Below are 22,557 nucleotides of genomic sequence, written 5' to 3' on the forward strand. Positions count from 1 at the left end.
TTTTAATTTTTTTCTAGTAGCTGTGAATTTGTAGTTAATTATGTTCTAGATAAATATTATAAGTAATTTGGATTTTCTCCATCCATTTACAGCAATTATCCCTTATTTATTCAGATTTTACTTTGGGTCAGGAATTACGTGATAAGTTGACAATTCTAATCATAGATATTCCTATATTCATTTCTAGTTGAAATAGTTGGTAAATGAAATATGTCTTGAACTCTGAAACTCTTCTTTTTTTTAATGTTACATCTTGTCTTCCTTCTGCTGCTTAAGTTCTGATAAATGTGCTTTTTGATCTCTGGTCCCAGAGTCCTGCTACTTTCCTAGTGCGTTCAAGTCTCGTGGCTGCATTTCTTCCCCTTTTATACTCAGATCCCATAGTTGGCTATTTCAGTTGTATTCCCAACAACACCCCTTCTTTACCAATTCCTTTGTGACCTTGATCTTTAACCTTTATTTGTGTGGATTAACTCAGCCTCTTTTTTTTTTTAAGGAAATTCTACAACAGTCTTTATTCAGGTTATAATTAAAGTTAGAGTCAGTGGGAATTTGGAAACACCAAGAGGAAAATTCTGATTTTGTCATCAGAATATTCTAAATATTAATTTTCCCTTCCTATGTTACTGTTATAATTCTCAACAGGAAATGAATCAAATTTTTTCCTAAGCCTTATGGATGGTCACAAGAAAATGGAAATACTTGTATTTTTCAAAGTGATCAGAGTCTTGGAGATCCAAGTCAGTGATAAGAGACACAGAGATATAGCCAAGTGTTGGTGCTGTCCTCTAAGGGAAGCAGGATCCTGCCTCCAAGTGTCCTTTTTAAGTACTAAGACCCATTTAAACCTCAGACTGCAACAGGTGATGAAAACATCTCTGGCAAAAGAGCCCCTGAGGGTAGATGAGAGAGACCCAGTATGCACGTACCCTCAGGAGAGGGGCAAAGGGAGTTTCCCATGGAGGAGTGAAAGTAAACCTGACAGTACACATTAATTAGGCTGCAAAAAATTTGTGCCTGCTTTTATAAATGAAGAAAACCTTATGAAACCAGAGGTAAAAGATCAAAGAAGAAACCAGATTTATTATTTTTTTATTCTGAGGTGTTAGGGAAGAGAGGAGGGGCAGGATCCTGATTCCACATTATCAGTCAATGTCCTTCCATAACCCAGCCTCTTTTATCTACTGCTGAATACTGTTGGAGTTATAGAATAATTATGTTAATTGCTGGCATTATACATTTTTGATTTCTGAATTCAAGCCACACTCCCATCATGTCAGTCATCTGACATTATTCATGTTCTTCTCAACAGTTATCAAATACTAAGCTTAAGAAATATTTATGGAATTTGGTAGTCTGGTAGAGGCCCTATTGGAGATTTGGAGATTTGGCTCCCTGACACATAAGTCATATAAAAGTCACAGTTTAGGGGAGCCTGGGTGGCTCAGTCAGTTAAGCGTCTGACTTTGGCTCAGGTCATGATCTCACGGTTCATGGGTTCAAGCCCTGCATCTGTCTCTGTGCTGACAGCCCAGAGCCTGGAGCCTGCTTCAGGTTCTGTGTCTCCCTCTCTCTCTGCCCCTCCCCTGCTTGTGCTCTGTCTTTGTCTCTCAAAAATAAGTGTTAAAAAAATTAAGAAAAAAATTTACTGTTTACTCACATAAATGCTGAAGGTCCGTTTTTAGCAAAACGTGCTGCAAAATATCAGGATGAAAGATGAGGTGAGAAAATGGATCTATAGCTTATTTTATTGGGATACTCTGTAAGATATTAGGACATTACACTGTATATTCACCTTACAGTCTTTTTAAAAGTTACTTTTATCATTTGCACATTTTAATTGGGGGTGAAAAGTTGATATTTTTGGACTATACTGTGACCAGTGTTTATCATCTGAGTTGCTAATTAGGGAGTGTTTTATTTTTGTTTTTTGTTTTGCTTTAGGAAAGCACACCAACACTTGGTAAGTTTAACATCTTTTGTGAAAATTTAGTGGCTCGATAGCTGCTCTGTACAGCAGTGAACTGTGGAGGCTACCTGATTCATTGGCTAATAGAAAAAAAATTGCATATAACATATATACAGAAGAGTGTACAAGTCATAAGTGCACAGTTAGATGGATTATCCCCAAGTGAAAATACCTATATAATTATTCAGGACATGATAAATAGAATATAGAAGTTCCTTTCATGTCTCTTCATAGTTACTCTTTTGAGGAAGAAGATAAATACTTATGGTCAGTCTACCATCTTGAACTGAAAGCCTGGTTTAAAGTTTTTTCCCTCTCCCTTGTGAGATTTTATTGAGTTAAACTTATGCATACTATGGGATGCAGAGATCTTATAAGTATGGTTTAGTTATTTTTGATACATGTGTGTATATCTGTGTAACCATACCCCAATCAAGACAGAGAACATTTCCATCCCCCATAGTGTTTCATTGGACATTCTTTTATTCAATCTCCCTCCCATTCATAGGCCATCACAGTTGTGATTTCCAGTATCATAAATGAGTTCTGCTTGTTCTCACACTTCATATAAATGGAAACCTACAGAATGTAGTTGTATTTGGTTTCTTTCTCTTAGCCTAATGCATTTGAACATCATCCTTTTGTTGCCTGTATCAGTAAATGAGTCCCTTTTTATTGCTCAGTAGTATTCATTGCATGAATATAATCAAATACTGTTTGTTCTTCTATTGATGGACTTTTGGGTAGACTCCAGTTTTTGGCTATTATGAATAATGCTGCTATAAATACTTGTACCAGAGTTCATAAGAGTTTCAGTTGCTTCGCATCTTGTCAGCATTTGGTGTTGTCAGTCTCTTCACTAGTGGATGTAAAATGGTATCTTCTTATCATTTTAGTTTGTGCTTCCCTGATGTTCAGTGATGTTTAGCCCCTTTTCATGTGTGTATTAGATATCACTGTGTCTTCCTTTATGAAGTGTCTGTGAAGTCTTCTACTCATTTTTTTATTGGCTCATTTTTCTTCTTATAATTGAGTTGTAAGAGTTTTAATATATTCTGGCTGTGAGTCCATTGTCAGATATATGTATTGGGAATATTTCTCCCAGTATGTGGCTTGCCTTTTGATTAACTGATGTTTTAAATTTTCATGAAATCCATTTTATCAAAAAAATTTTTTTTAATGCTGAATGCTTTTTGTGTCCTCTCTAAGAAATCTTTGCCTGTCAATCCAAGGTTACAAACATATTCTCATATATTATTGTCTCAGAGCTTTATAGTTCTGGTTTGCACATCTTAAATTTTGTGTGGGAAGTGAGATAAAGGTTTATATTTTTTCATAGTTGTGGTATAATAGTAAATATATTTGTTTTTGCTCTTGGGTCCTGGCACAAATCTTCTAAAACCCTTGGAATTTCCTGAGTTATCAATAGGAGTATCTTTTGTCATTTATGAGGAATCCCTTTTTGAGCACACCTGAGTTCATGCTAGTAAGATGACTTACAGTGGGGACCCTGGATAGACTCATGATGAGGCTGGTCTCCAGAAAGACCCAAGTGTTTAGAGGGTTGGGACTTTATCAGCCCCATCCACTGACCTCTGGGAAGGGGAAAGGGAAGGGGAAGTATGGTGTGGTTTAGATTAAGTAAGCTATGAAAACTTTCAATGAGCTTCTGCGTTGGTGAATGTATTTACATCCTCGTGGGTTCTGCATACCTAGTTCTGTGGGGACAGAAGCTCGTATGCTGAGGGCCTTTTTGGACCTTGCTCTTTGTATCTCTTCATCGGGCTGTTTATATTCTTTCTGAAACCCTTTATAATAAACTAGTAAACATAAGTAAATGTTTCTCTGAGTTCTGTGAGCCACTCTTATAAATTAATCACACCTGAAGGGAAGGGGTTATGAAAACCTCTGATTTATAGCCCATCAGTCCAGAAGCACAGGTAACAACCTAGACCTGTGATTGGTGTCTGAAGTGGGAGTAGTCTGGTAGGATTGAGTCCTTAACCTGTGAGATCTGATGCTGTGACACTGTCTACACCAGGTACAGTACCTGGTGTAGATAGGGTCAGAATCAAATTAATTGCTTGGTAAAGTTAGAAAACACATAATCGATTATCTAGTTGTTCTAGCACCATTTGTTTAAAAGATTTCCCTTTCCCTATTGAAGTGACTTGATACAACAGTAAATGAAAATCAATTGAGTGTATGTGTATGGGTTTATCTTTAGGCACTCTGTTTCATGTTCCATCTGTCTAGTTTAATCCTTACAGTAAAAGCATACTATCTTGATAATTGTGGCTGTGTAGAAAGCTTAAAGTCACAAAGTATGAGTCTTCCAGCTTTGTTTTTTTCCAAGATTGCTTTGCTTACTGTATGTTCTTTTCCATTTGTTTATAAATTTTAGAATCACCTTGTCAATTTGTACAGAAAAGCATGTTAGTATTTTATTAGGATGGTGTTGAATGTACAGATCATTTTTTTGTGTGAATCAAGATCCTGACAATATTGAGTCTTCTAATCCATGAGCATGGTATATTCCTACATTTATTTAGATTTTCTTTAATTTCTTGGAGTGATATATAGTTTTTAGTGTATGGGTCTTGTACTTCTTAGTACAAGATTTATTCCAAATATTTTATGTTCTTAGATGACGTTGGAATTGGAATTGTCTTTTGTATTTAATTTCAAATTGTTTGCTATTAGGGCATAAAATATACACTATTTAGCTTTGTATATTAACCAACCTTGTGTTCTGTGATTTTACTGTATTTCTATTTTTAAGTAGGCATTATGTAGATTTCTTGGTATTTTATATGCACATGATTATGTTGTCTGTAAGTAAAACAGCTTCAATGCTTCCTTTCCAATCTAGTTCTTTCATCTTATTTTCTCATTTTCTTATTGCACTGCCTAGGACCACAAGTATAATATTAAACAGAAAAGATGAGAGCAGACATCCTTGTCTTCATCTGGATTTGCAGGATAGGGTAACAATAAGTATTTCATCTTTAAGAATGATAGTGGTAGATTTTCACTGATGCCCTGTGTCCTTCCCATTTCTTTGTTTGCTAAGAGGTTTTATTGTGAAAGGGCATTGAATTTTTTCAAATGTTTTTTCCTCCCCATTTATGGAAATGATCATGTGTTTTTTATTTTATTAATGTAGTGATTTACATTGATTTTCTGTATTAGACCAGCCTTGCATTCCTGGGATAAATTCTTGGGATATATTTTAATTATAATAAGTAATATTGGGGGTGCCTGGGTGGCTCAGTCGGTTGAGCATCCGACTTTTGATCTCAGCTCAGGTCTTGATCTCAGGGTCATGAGTTCAAGCCCTGCATTTGGCTCGTGCTGGGTGTGAAGCCTACTTAAAAAAAAAAAAGTAATATTATAAATACTTCTAATATATTGCAGGATTAAATTTGTTAACATTTTATTAAGGAGTTTTAGATCAGTATTTGCGACGAATATTATTTCCTAATTTGTTTTTCCTGTAATGTCTTTTTCTGGTATTGTATGGGAGCTGTCTTGGCTTTGTAATAGGAGTTTGGAAGTACTTTCCTCTTCTTCTATTTTGTGAACGTGTTGGTGTAAAATTATTAGTTTTGGTGTAATGTTTGTATTTTATGGGATTTATCAAGGAAATATGGGGCTGGGATGTTTTGTTTTGTTTTGTTTTTCCTACTTGGTTGGGAGAAAGTTTCTGAGGATTAATTCTGTTCACACCTTTTAAGTTCATCTTCTTTCAGTTTTGTTGTGTTTCATAAGAGTTTATTATTTCACCTGAGTTATATATATATATATATATATATATATATATATATATATATGGTTGTTCATAATATTGCTTACTACCTTTTAAAATTGAATATGAGATGTGGTGTTTGCTCTTTATTCCTAATATTGGTAATTTGTTTTTTCTCTCTTTTATTCTTGATTTTTTTTGCTTGGGTTTATCAATTTTGTTAATTTTTTCCAAGAATCAAATTTTGGCCTTTTAAATGTTCTCTATTTTATGTTTATTTCCTATTTTGTTGTTTTCCGCTGTTATTATACTCTTCCTTTTTTAAATTACAGGCTTAATTTGTTTTTTTTTTCAACCTTCTTAAGTTAGAAAGTTAGATAATTGATTTTAAACATTTCTCGCTTTCTATTTTATTTAATTTTTAAAAATTTTTAATATTTATTTATTCTTGAGAGAGAGAGAGACAGAGCATGAGTGGGAGAGGGTCAGAGAGAAGGACACAGAATCTGAAGCAGCCTCCAGGCTCTGAGCTGTCAGCACAGAGCCTGACGTGGGCTTCGAACTCATGAGCCGTGAGATCATGACTTGAACCAAAGTCAGATACTTAACTGACTGAGCCACCCAGGAGCCCCTCTCATTTTTTAGTATAAGTAGTTATGACTATAAATTTATCTTAAAAAATATTTTTTTAATATGTTATTTATTTTTGAGAAGCAGGGGAGGGGCAGAGAGAGAGGGACAGAGGATCTGAAGTGGGCTCTGTGTAGAGGGCAACAAGCCTGATGTGGGGCTTGAACTCATGAACTGAGAGATCATGACCTAAGCTGAAGTCGGATCAACTGACTGAGCCACCCAGGTGCTCTGGCTGTAAATTTATCTTTAGTCATTGCTTAGAATTCTGCAAATTCTCCAGTGTTGTGATTTCATTGTCATTCAGTTTAAAGTAAATAATTTTTAATTTCCTTTTAAAATTTTTGTATGTGTTTAATTTTCCTAACATTTGGGGATCTTTTAAATAACTTAATGGTATTTATTTCTAGTGTAATTTTGTTTGGGTTAGAGAATTTACTCTGTAAAATTTCAATCTTTTAAAATTTTTGAGACTTTATGGACTAACATATGGTCCATCTTTCTGATTGTTCCATATGCTTTTAGAAAGAAATTGTATTTTTCAGCTGTTGTGATAATATTCTGTAAATAGCATTGAGGTAAGTTGATAGTATTGTCAACTCTTTAATATCTTTATTGACTTCTTATCTAGTAACTTTGTCACCTACTGAGAGAAGATTACTTACTGTAATTAATGATATGGTTGGTTTTAAGTATACAGTTTTAACTTTTTTCTCAGTTTTCATCTATTTTTTCTTCCTTTTTTTTTTCTATTATCTTTTGGATAAATGAAATACTCAAAAAATTCTATTTGAATTCTTCTCTTGACTTTTTATCCATATGTCTTCATATATTATTATTTTGTGGCTACTTTAGGGATTATAATAAGCTTTCTTAACTTTTCACATTCTTCTTAAGGTTTATATTGTACTACTTCATGTAAAATTTTTTGAAGGTATTTTGTTAATTTTAATTTTTATTTTGATTCCAGTGTGGTTAACATACAACATTATATTAACTTCAGATATAAAATATAATGATTCAATAACTCTCTACTCATTGCTCATCAGGATAGTGTACTCTTAATCTCCTTCACCCATTTCACCCATCCTCCCACCCACCTCCCCTCTGGTAACCCTCACCTTTCTCTCTCTATAGTTAAGAGTCTGTTTCTTGGTTTTTCTCTGTTTCCCCTTTGTTCATTTGTTTTGTTTCTTAAATTCCACATATGAGTGAAATCCTAGTATTTGTCTGTCTCTGACTTATTTTGCTTAGCATTTTACTCTCTAGTTCCATCCATGTTATTGCAAATGACAAAATTTCATTCTTTTTTATGATTAATATTCCATTCTATTTGTGTGTGTGTATATATATATATATATATATATATATATACACACACACCACATTTCTTTATCCATTCATCTATTGATGGACATTTGACTGCTTCCACAATTTGGCTATTGTAAAGAATGCTGCAATAAAAATAGGAGTACATGTATCCTTTTGAAATTAGTGTTTTCATATTCTTTTTTTTAAATTTTTAAATTTTTATTTTTGAGAGAGAGAGAGAGAGAGCATATGTGGGGGAAGGGCAGAGAGAGGAGGACAGAGGATCTGACGCAGGCTCTGAGACCAATGTGGGGCTTGAAGTCACAAACTAGGAGATCATGACCTGAGCCGAACTGAACCACCACTGAACCACCAGTGTTTTCATATTCTTTGGGTAAATATCCAGTAGCACAATTACCTAATCAAATGGTAATTCTATTTTTAATTTTTTGAGGAGCCTCCATAATGTTTTCCACAGTAGCTATACCAGTTTGCATTCACATCAATAGTGCATGAGGCTTTTTTATTCTCATACCCTTGCCAGCACTTGTTGTTTTTGTGTTTTTTATTGTGGACATTCCGACATTTGTGAGGTGATATCTCATTGTGGTTCTGATTTGCATTTCCTTGATGATGAGTGATGTTAATCATCTTTTCATGTGTCTGTTGGCCAAATGCATGTCTCCTTTGGAGAAATGTCTGTGTTTGTGCCTGTTTTTTCACTGGATGATGGTGATGATGATGATGATGATGATGATGATGGTGATGATGATTGGTGTTGAGTTGTATAATTTCTTTATATATTTTGGATGCTGGCCCTTCATCAGATATGTCATTTGCAAATATCTTCTCCCATTCAGTATGTTGTTTGGTTTTTTTGATTGTTTCCATTGCCATGTAGAGGCTTTCTACATTGATGTAATCTCAATAGTTTGTTTTTGCTTTTGTTTCCCTTGCCTCAGGGGACCTATCTAGAAAAAAAATGGTATGGCCGATGTCAGAGAAATTACTGCCTGTGCTTTCTTCTAAGATTTTTATGGTTTCAGGTCTCATGTTTAGTTCCTTAATCTATTTTGAATTTATTTTTGTGTATGGTGTAAGGAAGTGGTCCAGTTTCATTCTTCTGCATGTAGCTGTCCAGTTTTCCCAACACCCTTTGAAGAGACTGTCTTTTTCCCATTGCATATTCTTACCTCCTTCGTTGAAGATTGACCATAAAATTGTGGGTTTATTTCTAGGCTTTCTATCCTGTTCTGTTGATCTATGTGACTGTTTTTGTGGCAGAGGCATACTGTTTTGATTACTACAGCTTTGTAGTATAACTTGAAATTTGGAATTGTGATACCTCCAGCTTTGTTTTTCAAGATTGCTTTGGCTATTCGGGTCTTTTGTGATTCCATACAAATTTTAGGATTATTTGTTCTAGTTGTGTGAAAAATGCTGTTGGTATTTTGATAGAGATTACATTAAATCTGTAGATTGCTTTGAGTAGTATGAACATTGTAACAATACTTGTTCTTCCAGTCCGTGAGCATGGAATATCTTTTCATTTATTTGTGTAGTCTTCAATTTCTTTCATCAGTGTTTTGTAGTTTTCAGAGTTCAGAGTTTCAGAGTTTCAGAGTTTTCAATGTTTGTAGTTTTCAGAGTCGGATACTCTCTCTTATCTCCTTGGTTAAGTTTATTCCTAGGTATTTTATTATTTTTGGTGCAGTTGTAAATGGGATTGCTTTCTTAATTTCTGTTTCTCCTGCTTCATTATTAGTGTATGGAAATGCAACAGATTTCTATACATCGATTTTGTATTCTGCAACTTCAATGAATTCATTTATCAATTCTACTAGTTTTTTGGTGGAGTATTTGGGGTTTTCTGTATAGAGTATCAGGTCATCTGCCAGTAGTGAAAGTTTTATTTCTTCCTTACCATTCTGGATGTCTTTGAATTTTTTTGTGTGTCTGATTGTTATGGCTAGGACTTTCAGTACTGTGCTGAATGAAAGTTGTGAGAATGGACATTTTTATCTTGTTCCTAAGGTCATTAGGAGAAAAGCTCTCAGTTTTCCCTATTTTTTTTTAAATTTTTTTTTTAACATTTATTTATTTTTGAGACAGAGAGAGACAGAGCATGAACGGGGGAGGGGCAGAGAGAGAGGGAGACACAGAATCGGAAGCAGGCTCCAGGCTCTGAGCCATCAGCCCAGAGCCCGACGCGGAGCTCAAACTCACGGACCGCGAGATCGTGACCTGAGCTGAAGTTGGACGCTCAACCGACTGAGCCACCCAGGCGCCCCTCAGTTTTCCCTATTGAGTATGATTTTAGCTATGGGTTTTTCATATATGGCGTTTATACTGTTGAGGTATGTTCCCTCTAAACCTACTTTGTTTTAAGGGTTTGTATCATGATAATTTTTCCTCTTTACTAATTCCTTTTCCTCCCACAAAATCACCCACCCCAAACTAGGAATGTCAATCAAAGAGAAGTCTTCAACCTATTACTTTTCTCTAGCTATAATTAACATAACTAAAGCCATGAAAGTAGAAGAGATGTCTCAGAAAGGATTATAGTAATGGTAATAATAGTGATGATACCTAATATCAGCAAATCTAATACCACACCAACTATACCATATATCATTTTATGTAGCACTAAAAGAGGAGAAAAACAACTAAGATGAGGACGAATCTAATATAAGAATCCTATATACAGCTGGGACCCCAAAGGACTACTCTCTCTTAGGAGAAAGACAAATGAAATAAATTTAGAAATGAAATGCAATTTAGAAATAAATTGCAAGGAAATGTGCATCTATCAATTTGGGCACTGACATAAAGCAGAAAAATACCTCTGTAAGAAGATGAATCACAAGTTGTTACCCATGTAGCTTTCCAACCTGAATTCATACCACCAGTGGTCCCAAAAACCTCTAAAAGAGAAGTCAATTTAAAGTTCTTCAGGTTGAAAATGCCTCAAGTTATTAGAGAAACAATACGAAACCTCTGGGAAAGAATCTGACAAAGCCAGGCATAAAGCAATTCTAAGAAGCCATCACTTATAAGATGCATCCTGATTAGAGAAATGTTAAATTATAGGGGAAAAAAACTAATTTGTATTTGGAATGATAAAATACGACAGAAAAAGGGCACACTTATAGTTACTTGATATGATTTCTAAGCATTTTATACATACTAAACACATTTAATCTTCACAACAATGTAACTACCATAAGCCCCATTTTATAGATAAGGAAACTATGGCTCACAGAGGTTTTTGCCCAAGGACATATAGCTAATTAGATGTGTCACTGAGATTGGATCCAGGCAGATGTGGATCCGGAGTCCATGCCCTTAGCTACTGAGCTATGGGCATATTTCTGGAGAACATCAATATTTAAGTGGTATACAGAGAAAAAGACTGCAAAGATATAAAGAAAATTATGCAAGCTGAAAGAAAAAAAGACAATAATCACAGGGAAAATTTTTTTAAGTGATGTCAGATTTCTCACTGGAAATAATGAAAGGCAGAAGACAATGGAACAGCACCTTAAAGAGCTGAAGAAAAAAATGCCAATACAGAATTCTCTATGCAGTGAAAGGAGGAAGAGAAAATAAAACACATTTGCAATAAATGAAGGTTGAGAATATTTTTCACCAGTAGACCACACAACAAAAAAGAATAAACAAAGTTCTTCAGGATAAAGAAAAGTGACAGATGAAACTCAGATCTAAAGAAATGAAAAGCACAGATATAGCAAATATGGGTAATTATGATAGACTATTTTCTTAGTTTCTTTAAAAGATAACTATTAAATAAACTGATAACACTGTATTGTGAAATTTATAATGGAGATATATATATATACGTATATATAAACATACATGTATATAATGTAAACATACGTGTGTGTGTGTGTGTGTGTGTATAAATTTAAAATATGTTATTTATTTTTGAGAAGCAGGGGAGGTGCAGAGAGAGAGGGACAGAGGATCTGAAGTGGGCTCTGTGTAGACAGCAACAAGCCTGATGTGGGGCTTGAACTCATGAACTGAGAGATCGTGACCTGAGCTGAAGTTGGATACTCAACTGACTGAGCCACCCAGGTGCTCTGGCTGTAAATTTATCCTTAGTCATTGCTTAGAATTCTGCAAATTCTCCAATGTTGTGATTTCACTGTCATTCAGGGAGATAATAGGTGTTAGATGGTTATTTATAATCCTTTAGTAGAACAGTAAATGAAGCAAGTCATAGGACTAACCATAAGTATGGATATATAAACAATACAATGGCAGAGGTATATTCTGCTTGTTAGATAGAATTGGCCATGCAGGGGATTATGGGGGCGTGGGGAAAGGAAAATAGGATGAAAGCTTAAGGAGGAATAAAAGGTATCAAATGAAAGCCCTTTTCATTGTTTTAGAAAGGGGCAGATATACCTTTTCCAAGGCAGAGGATACAGTGAAGAGAGACTGAAGATTTTAGAACATGATAAGATCACTGGAAGAGGAATATTATGAAAGAGGCAAAGGGAATGGGATTAATAGTTTATATAAATGAGTTATTTTTGGAAAGTAAGGCTAGTTCCAAGTTTGGTGAGTAAAATGGAAAAAAGAGTAGATGAGGGAACCCTGTCAAACCTGGCACTAAAAGACAAAAGTTGTATTTCCTTGATCTTATCAGTGGAAGGACAAAGATAGTTTACTTAACAGAGCAGATTTGATCCACAAGTTTCAGTATTCATAAAAATCATCTAGGGAGCTAGTTGAAAATTCAGATTTATAGCTTCCCTGTTCCACTCCCCCACTTGAAGATTTTCCTTCAGTAAGTCCAGGGAAGGGCCAAGGAGTTTGCATTTTTAATAGATGATCCCAGGTGACTTACTAATGCTGGTGGTTCTAAAATTGGGATTAGGCATGCAATAGTCCAGAGGTGTAGTGCTTTTTAACTGGTTTCAGAATTTAAAAGAGAGAGAGAGAGAGAGAGAGATGAAAAGAAGAGTGATAGGATTCCTAGGTAGCAGTAAAGGCCCACTGAATGCTAAATACCATGATTTTTTTAGTTTTGCTAAGTTTTTGTAACTTCACCAACTCTCTGAAGACTGAAAGCTGACATGGGCAAACTTGTTGGATTCTGGATTGACATGGCAGAAAGTCCAAAGGGGAAAATTATCTAGGGCATTAATGAGGGAAACATTGAAGTCAAGGCGTGATTTCCAGGCAGACAAGTAGTAAGAAGGAATCAGGAGGCCGGGTGAAATTGGAGGAAATTAAATAATAAAAAATCACCTGTGATGGGAAGAAGTTATTCAGTAACTGTGAAAAGAACAGGTGTAAAAAGTGACAGATAAATTGATTTTGTTCAGAAAAGGGACATTAGAAAAGTTAAGCTTTTTTTGTTGTTGTTATTGTTCAGATGGAATTGGGAAACGAGGTATTATTGAGGAAAGGCAGGTTTCTTTTAAAGTGAGAAAAATGTCCAAGGATCAAGTTATCTCATGGTGTTACTAGATAAAAATGCAGGATATACCCAATTAATTTGGATATCAGATACACAATGAATACTTTTTTTGGTATTGTTTATGTCCCAAATATTGGTTGGGACATACTCACACTAAAAAGTTATTCATTGTGTATCTGATATTCAAACTTAACTGAGTGAGGGTCCTCTACTTTTATTTGCTAAATCTGGAAACCCTAAGTGGAAGTGATGCTTCATAAAACACAGGGGAAGGTGTGTAAGGGTCAGGTTGGGAGAAGGTAGGCATGGTGGTGGAGTGGAGCTTAGTTGTTTGAGAATCAAAGTATGAAGTGATGTCAAGAGAACATTAGTTAGTGGAGAGTGGCAGGTGTGAGTAACTCAAAGAGGTACACATTAGAATAGGAGGTGGAGCAAAGAATTAGGTTGGAGCAACCCTACTGGATTCATTCTTTGTAATTTGATGAAGAAAGATGATTTGTCAACTTCTTTTACCAACATCTGGAGCTTCTTCTGAAAGACAACTTTTTTTCCCCCCTGCATACAGAATCAGTAATGTAGAGAGTCTCATGGCTTCAACTTGCCATTGTCTTATGCCAATTTATCTGCATAATTTTACCCCACCTCCTTTCAACCTCATTTGCTAAAAGGAAGTGAAGAGATTGATGATTAAATACGGTATATGTGCATGAATGCTTTTTGGATTGCACTGTGAAAATGCATATCAGTTTATAAAAATAGAAGTTAAACTTTATGATCAATTAGGATAACTAGGCTGATAAACATTAGAATGTCATTTTGAGTACTGGACTTATCAATATGTCTTCCTTTTTATTCTTCTGAGTTTTGAAACAATTTCCTCTTATTTTCCATTTTGACTTTAAATAATTAAAGGCATAGACATCTAGTACATTTCATTCAGTGAATAACGTTTAAAATTTTTTTGTTACATGTTCACGTTACTGAGTAATATTTTTCTCCTAAGTTGTGCTCAATAAATACAGCATTAGTTTAACTCGAATGAGGAAGTCTTGCTTTAGAATCTTCGAGTTTGATAATGTGAGATATTGGGAAAAATAATTTTACTTATTAGGAAGAGAACTTCAAAGGCTAGTCTGGTGTCAGCTCCTGCTGTGGTCACAGTGTAAACCCCAGAGACCAGGGATTTTGGCGGCAGTTTCAGTGCTTTTAGTTCAATCTCCACTAACCCCAAATGTGATGCAGATGCCAGTTTTCTTCTCTAGGGTTCTGATAATGGCATATAATGAGTTGGTTGTTTCCTAGCAACTAAAGAAGCAGTTTCACTTTAGCTGATCCTGCAGTAGGAATGAGACATTTTCCCTTGATAGTTGGCATTAGTGATTTCCCTGACAATGGAATTTCACTTCTGAACAAGGAATGTTCTCAGCCTTTGGTTTCCTAAAGAATTTTGCTTTTGAGTGTAGGCTAAGCTCTGCTTAATCCTGTATAAAATGAAAAAAAAAAATTTTTTTTTGAGCCCTCTAAGCACCTCTCATGGGAAGAGCCAAAGGAGTTTGATACATCATTTTTCAATGGCAAGTGATTATACAAGAAGCTATAATAGGTGTATTTTTCCCAGTGTTTAACTGGGTAATCAACAACCAATTTTTTTTTTCTATATTTGATGTTTGAAGCAACAAAGGCTTATTAAGTATTGGCCGATGTGTTCTAGAAAAAGTACTTATGAAATTTTATTACCAGTACCATTTCAATATAAAGTCATTATAACAAAATCATATTTTCTAATCTGTTGCCCACTTGACTTCAAACAGTATTCTATATAAAAAAATTGTTATCATTATAGTTCATTTTAAAGTAAGCTGTTGAACAGTTCAGTGTTTAAATATTAGTAGCTGTAAGGCATCTATACTTAACTGAATCCCATTTAAATCCTTACTTGGCAGTGGTACTAGATCCAGAGATCTTCTGACTTTTTTTTTTTTAAGTTTTTATTCATCTTTGAGAGACAGAGCACAAGTGGGGGAGGGGCAGAGAGAGAAGGAGACACAGAATCCGAAGCAGGCTCCAGGCTCTGAGCTGTCAGCACAGAGCCCCATATGGGGCTTGAACCCAAGAACTGTGAGATCATGACCTGAGCCGAAGTCGGATGCTCAACCGACTGAGCCACCCAGGTTCCCCAAGATCTTCTGACTCTTAAGATAAATGGAAGCATGAGAAAATTACTTCAAGTGACTTTCTTTTAGTCATTCATAGTTTAAACAATTTCTAAAGAAATTATCCATTTTTCTTCCTGTGACATTACATAACTAATATAAAGTAGCTTTCTTATCCAGAATTATATAATATAATATATTAAGTTTCAGAGGTTCCCAGACACTTAGGCAAAGAGATAAAATATTAAATGATGTTCTTAAGATAATTAAATTAACCATATCTAAATATACCAAAGAAATTTATTGCCTTGCATGGAAAGTTCATAGACTATGAACTATATAGATGAAGTTAATGAATGTCTTCATTGTCAGTTTGGGGCATCTGACCTTCTTATTCATTCCTCTCTATGATTTTTGTATCATCAGATACTTAGCAGGTCTCATATTTAAAATACCTAAAAAAATAAAAATACTGTACTAGGCCTCCATGAAGCATTAAGAAATAAAGACCACTAATTAGTTCAGTTGGACAGGACAGTAGTTTTCTAGGCATCTCAGACTTAAATTTTTTTTCTTAAAACCCTTTTAAACTTGAAGTAAAAATTCTATATAAGTCAGTTATTACTCTTACATTTCTTTGGAACTTTCATCTGAGGCTGAAGAGTCAAGTATGTTAAAAAAAATTTTTTTTAACATTTATCCATTTTTAAGAGAGATAGACAGACCATGAGTGGGGGAGGGGCAGAGAAAGATGGAGACACAGAATCTGAAGCAGGCTCCAGGATCTGAGCTATCAGCACAGAGCCCAACATGGGGCTTGAACCCATGGACCACGAGATTATGACCTCAGCTACAGTTGTATGCTTAACCAGCTGAGTCACCCAGGCACCCCAAGAGTCTAGTACGTTAAGCCTCTCTTCCTTTACCCTTTGAACTGTAGATTGAAGTGAAGAAGGAAATAGAAATATAACTAAAGCCCAATTCTTTGAAATATTTTTCTGAGGCCATATTATCTAGTAAATAGTTCAGTTTGATTAATCTAGCAGGAGTTTTGTTTGATCACCATTCATTCATTCATTCATTCATTTAACAATGTATTGAGCTGGCATTAGATAATTATTGCTATACTTTGCAGATGTCATTGGACTTTTTGTCATCTTCAGCAGCAGACATTTAACAGTTACTTACGTTTGGAGCATTGGTTAGATGCTGAAGACATAAGGATGTATAAGACATAGTTCAAAATTGTAGAATAAAGCTTTTAGTTACAGACCTACTGTTGACTTGTAGTCACATGCAAGATGTTTAGATATGTTAGAAATTTTGATGATTCTTAGATACTGTTTTAAAGTGTTTTATTTCAGGCAAAGTTGGAACTTCGAGATTAAGGCTCAGTATTATAAAGTGTTGACCATTCAAGTTGGTGGTATTGTTAGAGGATCCAAAACTCAAATTCATTTAGGTTCCATGCCATCAAAGGAATCATGTGGTTAGCATTGAAAGAGAACAAGTTCTGAGGAATAGAAACAGCTTATGAATATTAATTGCTGGTTATTTCCTCTTATTAAAATGCTCTTCTCTTTCCAGTAATCAAAGATGACTTACATAAATACCTCTAAATCACTCTTATGAGTGAGTACTTAGACATACAGCTTTTTTTTTATTTTTTTATTTTTTTTATTTTTTAATATATGAAATTTACTGTCAAATTGGTTTCCATACAACACCCAGTGCTCATCCCAAAAGGTGCCCTCCTCAATACCCATCACCCACCCTGCCCTCCCTCCCACCCCCCATCAACCCTCAATTTGTTCTCAGTCTTTAACAGTCTTTTATGCTTTGGCTCTCTCTCACTCTAACCTCTTTTTTTTTTTTTTTTCCTTCCCCTCCCCCATGGGTTTCTGTTATGTTTCTCAGGATCCACATAAGAGTGAAACCATATGGTATCTGTCTTTCTCTGTATGGCTTATTTCACTTAGCATCACACTCTCCAGTTCCATCCATGTTGCTACAAAAGGCCATATTTCATTTTTTCTCATTGCCACGTAGTACTCCATTGTGTATATAAACCACAATTTCTTTATCCATTCATCAGTTGATGGACATCTAGGCTCTTTCCATAATTTGGCTATTGTTGAGAGTGCCGCTATAAACATTGGGGTACAGGTGCCCCTATGCATCAGTACTCCTGTATCCCTTGGATAAATTCCTAGCAGTGCTATTGCTGCGTCATAGGGTAGGTCTATTTTTAATTTTCTGAGGAACCTCCACACTGCTTTCCAGAGCGGCTGCACCAATCTGCATTCCCACCAACAGTGCAAGAGGGTTCCTGTTTCTCCACATCCTCTCCAGCATCTATAGTCTCCTGATTTCTTCATTTTGGCCACTCTGACTGGCGTGAGGTGATATCTGAGTGTGGTTTTGATTTGTATTTCCCTGATAAGGAGCGACGCTGAACATCTTTTCATGTGCCTGTTGGCCATCCGGATGTCTTCTTTAGAGAAGTGTCTATTCATGTTTTCTGCCCATTTCTTCACTGGGTTATTTGTTTTTCGGGTGTGGAGTTTGATGAGCTCTTTATAGATTTTGGATACTAGCCCTTTGTCCGATGTGTCATTTGCAAATATCTTTTCCCATTCCGTTGGTTGCCTTTTAGTTTTGTTGGTTGTTTCCTTTGCTGTGCAGAAGCTTTTTATCTTCATAAGGTCCCAGTAATTCACTTTTGCTTTTAATTCCCTTGCCTTTGGGGATGTGCCGAGTAAGAGACTGCTACGGCTGAGGTCAGAGAGGTCTTTTCCTGCTTTCTCCTCTAAGGTTTTGATGGTTTCCTGTCTCACATTCAGGTCCTTTATCCATTTTGAGTTTATTTTTGTGAATGGTGTGAGAAAGTGGTCTAGTTTCAACCTTCTGCATGTTGCTGTCCAGTTCTCCCAGCACCATTTGTTAAAGAGACTGTTAGACATACAGCTTTTGATATTGCAGTGTTCTTTTTTTACATCTTGCTGTTGTACATATCTAAGACAGAAAGCTATTATAGTTTTTTTAGACTGCCACCAATTGTCCCCAGTCCCCGACCCCATGTCATTTGTGGCACAGTTCTCAGGAGGTAGTGTGGATCTGGTCAGTGTCATTACTAATTTAGTCTTCTGTTCTGGTCCCTGTTACTACAGGTACAGAGATAGTTTTCACCTGATAAAACTACTTAGTGACCTGAAGGTTTCGTTTAAATCGGTAATTTTACCAAGAAAATGGTAGAAATAAAACAAAGCAATGAAAGTGTTAAAAAATAAAAAGAGTTGTTGTTCTCCATTGTTAATTACTGATATTCTTGGGGCGCCTGGGTGGCTCAATCTGTTGAGCATCTGACTTCAGCTCAGGTCATGGTCTCGCAGTTCATGAATTCGAGCCCCACGTCAGGCTCTGTGCTGACAGCTCAGAGCCTGGAGCCTGCTTGGGATTCTGTGTCTCCCTCTCTCTCAGCCCCTCCCCCGCTCGCACTCTGTCTTTCTGTCTCTCTCAAAAATAAATAAACATTCAAAAAAAAAATAACTGATATTCTTCTCTCTTACTCTGTGTAGTTTTGGATTGGAGCAATTTGTGAGGCTGGGAGGGCCCTGACTCTTGGAGCTTCTTTTTTAACCTGACACCCAGGGAAAGCCTCCTGCCTTTTATTATATATAGCTGAGTCAGACTATCTTTTGCTTTACATCAGTGATTGGTCTCCTTCGATCAGCCCTTGTCCTGGTGTCTTTGGAAGATGAAGGTACTTTACTGTTCTTGGCCACAAATTCCTTGAATTTTTTCCTTAGGTTTTTGGGCTTTCTGTTACATCTTGCTCTTTCCTGAATGGTGCAAGAACTAGTATGTCACTTCCTCTTTTCCCATTTGGTATATCATTAACTATTTCTTCACACTAGCCCTCACTTTGGCAAAGTTAGGCTTCTTTACCTATCTAGTTACATCTCCTTCTTACCCAAAACTTTTCAATATAGTATTGGGTTTCTCATCTCTGATCTTTTCCTTTCTCCCCTGCTCAAAGCCTTGGTTTACTTTGGATGGATCTTTTTATAGAATGAAAAACAAGTTCTCAGCTCATTTGTAGGCTAACCCTCCCTCTAAGAATGAAGCCATGGGCTCAGATTACCAGTTTTATTTACCTGGCACTGGCTCAAGTGCTTCCTAAGGAAAGAGGTGGAACTTCGCCCTGATTTTCTCCCTTCGTATTAATTTTCATTCTCAGCATTGAAAGTAGTAGAGATTCAGGAGTCTTACTTTCTTACTTTCAGCACATAAAGTGGGGGGAGGGGCACAACTTGACTTCGATTTTAAATGGAGTATAACAACAGATTTCATTTATGATTGTTCTGGATCTAAATAAAGAAGTAAGGGCAATTAGAAAACTAGAGTATCGGGTTTAGTTCTAGGCCTGAATCTGAAAAGAGAGCAGAAAAGGAAGCAGCAAGAAAGAGAAAGGATAAACAGGTACCAGGAAATTGAAGTCATTATAGTGATTTAAACTAGGCCAATGCTTTATTGATAAAGCAAAAGTACTTGAGTGTTCTTTTGTGTGTGACAACACAGAAAAACTTTTCTCATTTCCTTCTTTGTGTATCTACCAGAGAGAAGTATCTACCAGAGGGAAGTAATGGAGGTCTGGGGATAGTCCTTTCATGTAAGAGTGGGCTCTAACTGTAGCTCTGACACAAGTGGGAAGCATGCAGAATGCTGACTTGTTTATAAGAGAACTGATAAAATGGAGTGCCTCATTTAATTCAAGTCAGCAGTCAAAATTAGTGCAAAAGGAAGCACTAATAGAGAAATGTGCCAAGCAAGTGAAATGTATTGATCAAGGAGGAACAGAATGATGTCAGATAGAATTCATTAGCAAAAACTAGTAAAGTAGAATAATATGCCTTAGAAAATGAATAAATTAAAAGGTCACTTGACAAACCCTATCCCATTTCTACCTTGAACACTTCAGAACTCCTAACTTTTTCACTGTTTTGTCTAATTGATACAGACTTTAAAGAATAACCTACAATGATTTGAAGAGTCTAGGATAAGGGTAATTCTAAAGGGAGGGCCTTGTTTTCCATAGTCATAATTAAAGGGCCTTAATAAAGGTCACATAAGGTTGCTTACTGGACCTTTAGGAGAGATTCTTAGAGCTCTTGGCCCCTGACAGTTGGACAAGGGTTACCCTATCTCCTCAGAGGCAGATGGGGAATCATGGGTTAGAGTTAGATGTTAGAAGCCTGCCAGAACTGTTCAAGTTCCAGGAAGGTTTGAACGGATCCCAAGCAGGTTATGAGGGAGAATTATGGAACCCATTGAGGATTTCATAGGATTGTGACCCCTCCTTGTTATTTAGGCAGATACTATATTTACTTGATTTTATGATACATATATTTCAAATTTTAATATCTCTGAAATTGGACTATGTTTTATAATCAGTAATATCTTGGTATCCTATCAGTTTAATTATTAATTTTTTCTCTTTGGTGGTATATAAAATAATGGTGTATTTTATAATCTGTGGTATTTTCTATTTGATGAGATGCAGTAATTATTTTTGTTATGATTGCTTTAGTGCTGATTGAATTGTATTCTTTCCTTTTCTGCAATCACTGCAAAGTGATTTCATGTCATTCATTTTGGTCAGGTTTCTTTTATTGTCCTAAGACAGTTTTAAGCTTCTGGTGAGAGTTTTGGCAATCTTGTTCACTGTCTTTGATTCCTCTTTCACTAACTTAATTCTCCCTCTCATTACTTGCTCAGAGACTGCCAGATTATTCTTCCTAACATGTAACTCTCAGGATGTCCATCATTTCAAAGACTATCAGTGTCTATTTACTTATTTATTTATTTATTTTTAATTTTTTTTTTTAACGTTTATTTATTTTTGAGACAGAGAGAGACAGAGCATGAACAGGGGAGGGTCAGAGAGAGGGAGACACAGAATCTGAAACAGGCTCCAGGCTCTGAGCTGTCAGCACAGAACCCGACGCGGGGCTCGCACTCACAGACTGCGAGATCATGACCTGAGCCGAAGTCGGACGCTTAACCGACTGACCCACCCAGGCGCCCCTCTATTTACTTATTAAAGCCACTTAACTTCTAACTTAATTCATTCTTTCAATGGTTAGATTTTAAATTGTAATTAAGAAAGTCATGAGACCTGTTATCATAGATTCTTTTTGTTCCTGTAAACCTTCACTTACTGATTTTTTTTAATTTGCTGATGCTGTATGATCATAGTTTGAAAATAATGCTGTACTAATTTACATTCATAGATGGTTGTGTGTGATACTTGTTGTACATAATATCAGTTAATTTTATGTTGACAAAAAGAAACAACTTGTGATGAATTAAAACATTTTTAAAACTTTTTTGTGTTTATGCCAAGCCTATAAAATATTTATAGACACAAATATGTTAGGCTGGATTAGTTTATCTTGATAGTCTTTTTTTTTTTTTTCAAAAAATTTTTAATGTTTATTCTTGAGAGAGACAGAGAGAGAGAGAGAGAGAGAGAGAGCATGAGTGGGGGAGGGGCAGAAAGAGGGAGACACAGAAACCGTAGCAGGCTCTAGGCTGTCTGAGCTGTCACCCCAGAGCCCAACATGGGACTCACAAACTCACAAATGGTGAGATCATGACTTGAGCAGAAGTCGGACACTTAACTGACTGAGCCACCCAGGAGCCCCGTCTTGATAGAGTCTTAAGTCGGGTGTATTAATTACTTGAATGTAGAAAACATATAATTAATGTTATTATCCTTAGATAATTCCATACTTTTAAAAAAAGCTACCTATTATTGGGTGTTTACTATGTATAAGCACTATTGACCAGTATTATCTCATTTAATCCATACAATTCTGGTATAATAAGCACTATTGTTACTTTGCACATGAAGAAACTGAGGCATAAAGAGATCAAATAACTTGGGTAGGGTCCCACAAGTAATTTCTCTGATTCCATAGGCTGAAGTTTTAAACTGTACAATTGAAGTTTTAAAAGGTTCAAGTTTTCATTTTAATATTATCTTTAATATTATTGAAATGTTAATTGATATTAATATATTAAGAGTTTTCCTTTTGCTGTTGGCTGCAGATTTTTTATTTACTTTGAACACTATAGGGCATATCTGAGAGAATGTCTTTGTAAATCTCTTAACTCCAACACTCATTATTTAAATGCCACTTTTTCGTTCTACCTCATTGCATTTTTGTAAATTTAGGTAATATGTTCTTCTGCTGCAGTTTTATGTGTGTGTGGGGGTGAGTTATAAAGT

General features: G+C 35.7%; 1 protein-coding gene across 2 annotated transcripts in view; it reads left to right on the forward strand.

Moving 5' to 3' along the window:
• The window catches only part of NUBPL (nucleotide binding protein like), a 237,279-nt gene that overhangs the window by 94,345 nt on the left and 120,377 nt on the right, over positions 1-22,557 (forward strand). The gene's annotated exons all lie outside the window — the stretch shown is intronic.

This window comes from Panthera leo, chromosome B3 (assembly GCF_018350215.1).
Source record: "Panthera leo isolate Ple1 chromosome B3, P.leo_Ple1_pat1.1, whole genome shotgun sequence".
Lineage (NCBI taxonomy): Eukaryota > Metazoa > Chordata > Mammalia > Carnivora > Felidae > Panthera > Panthera leo.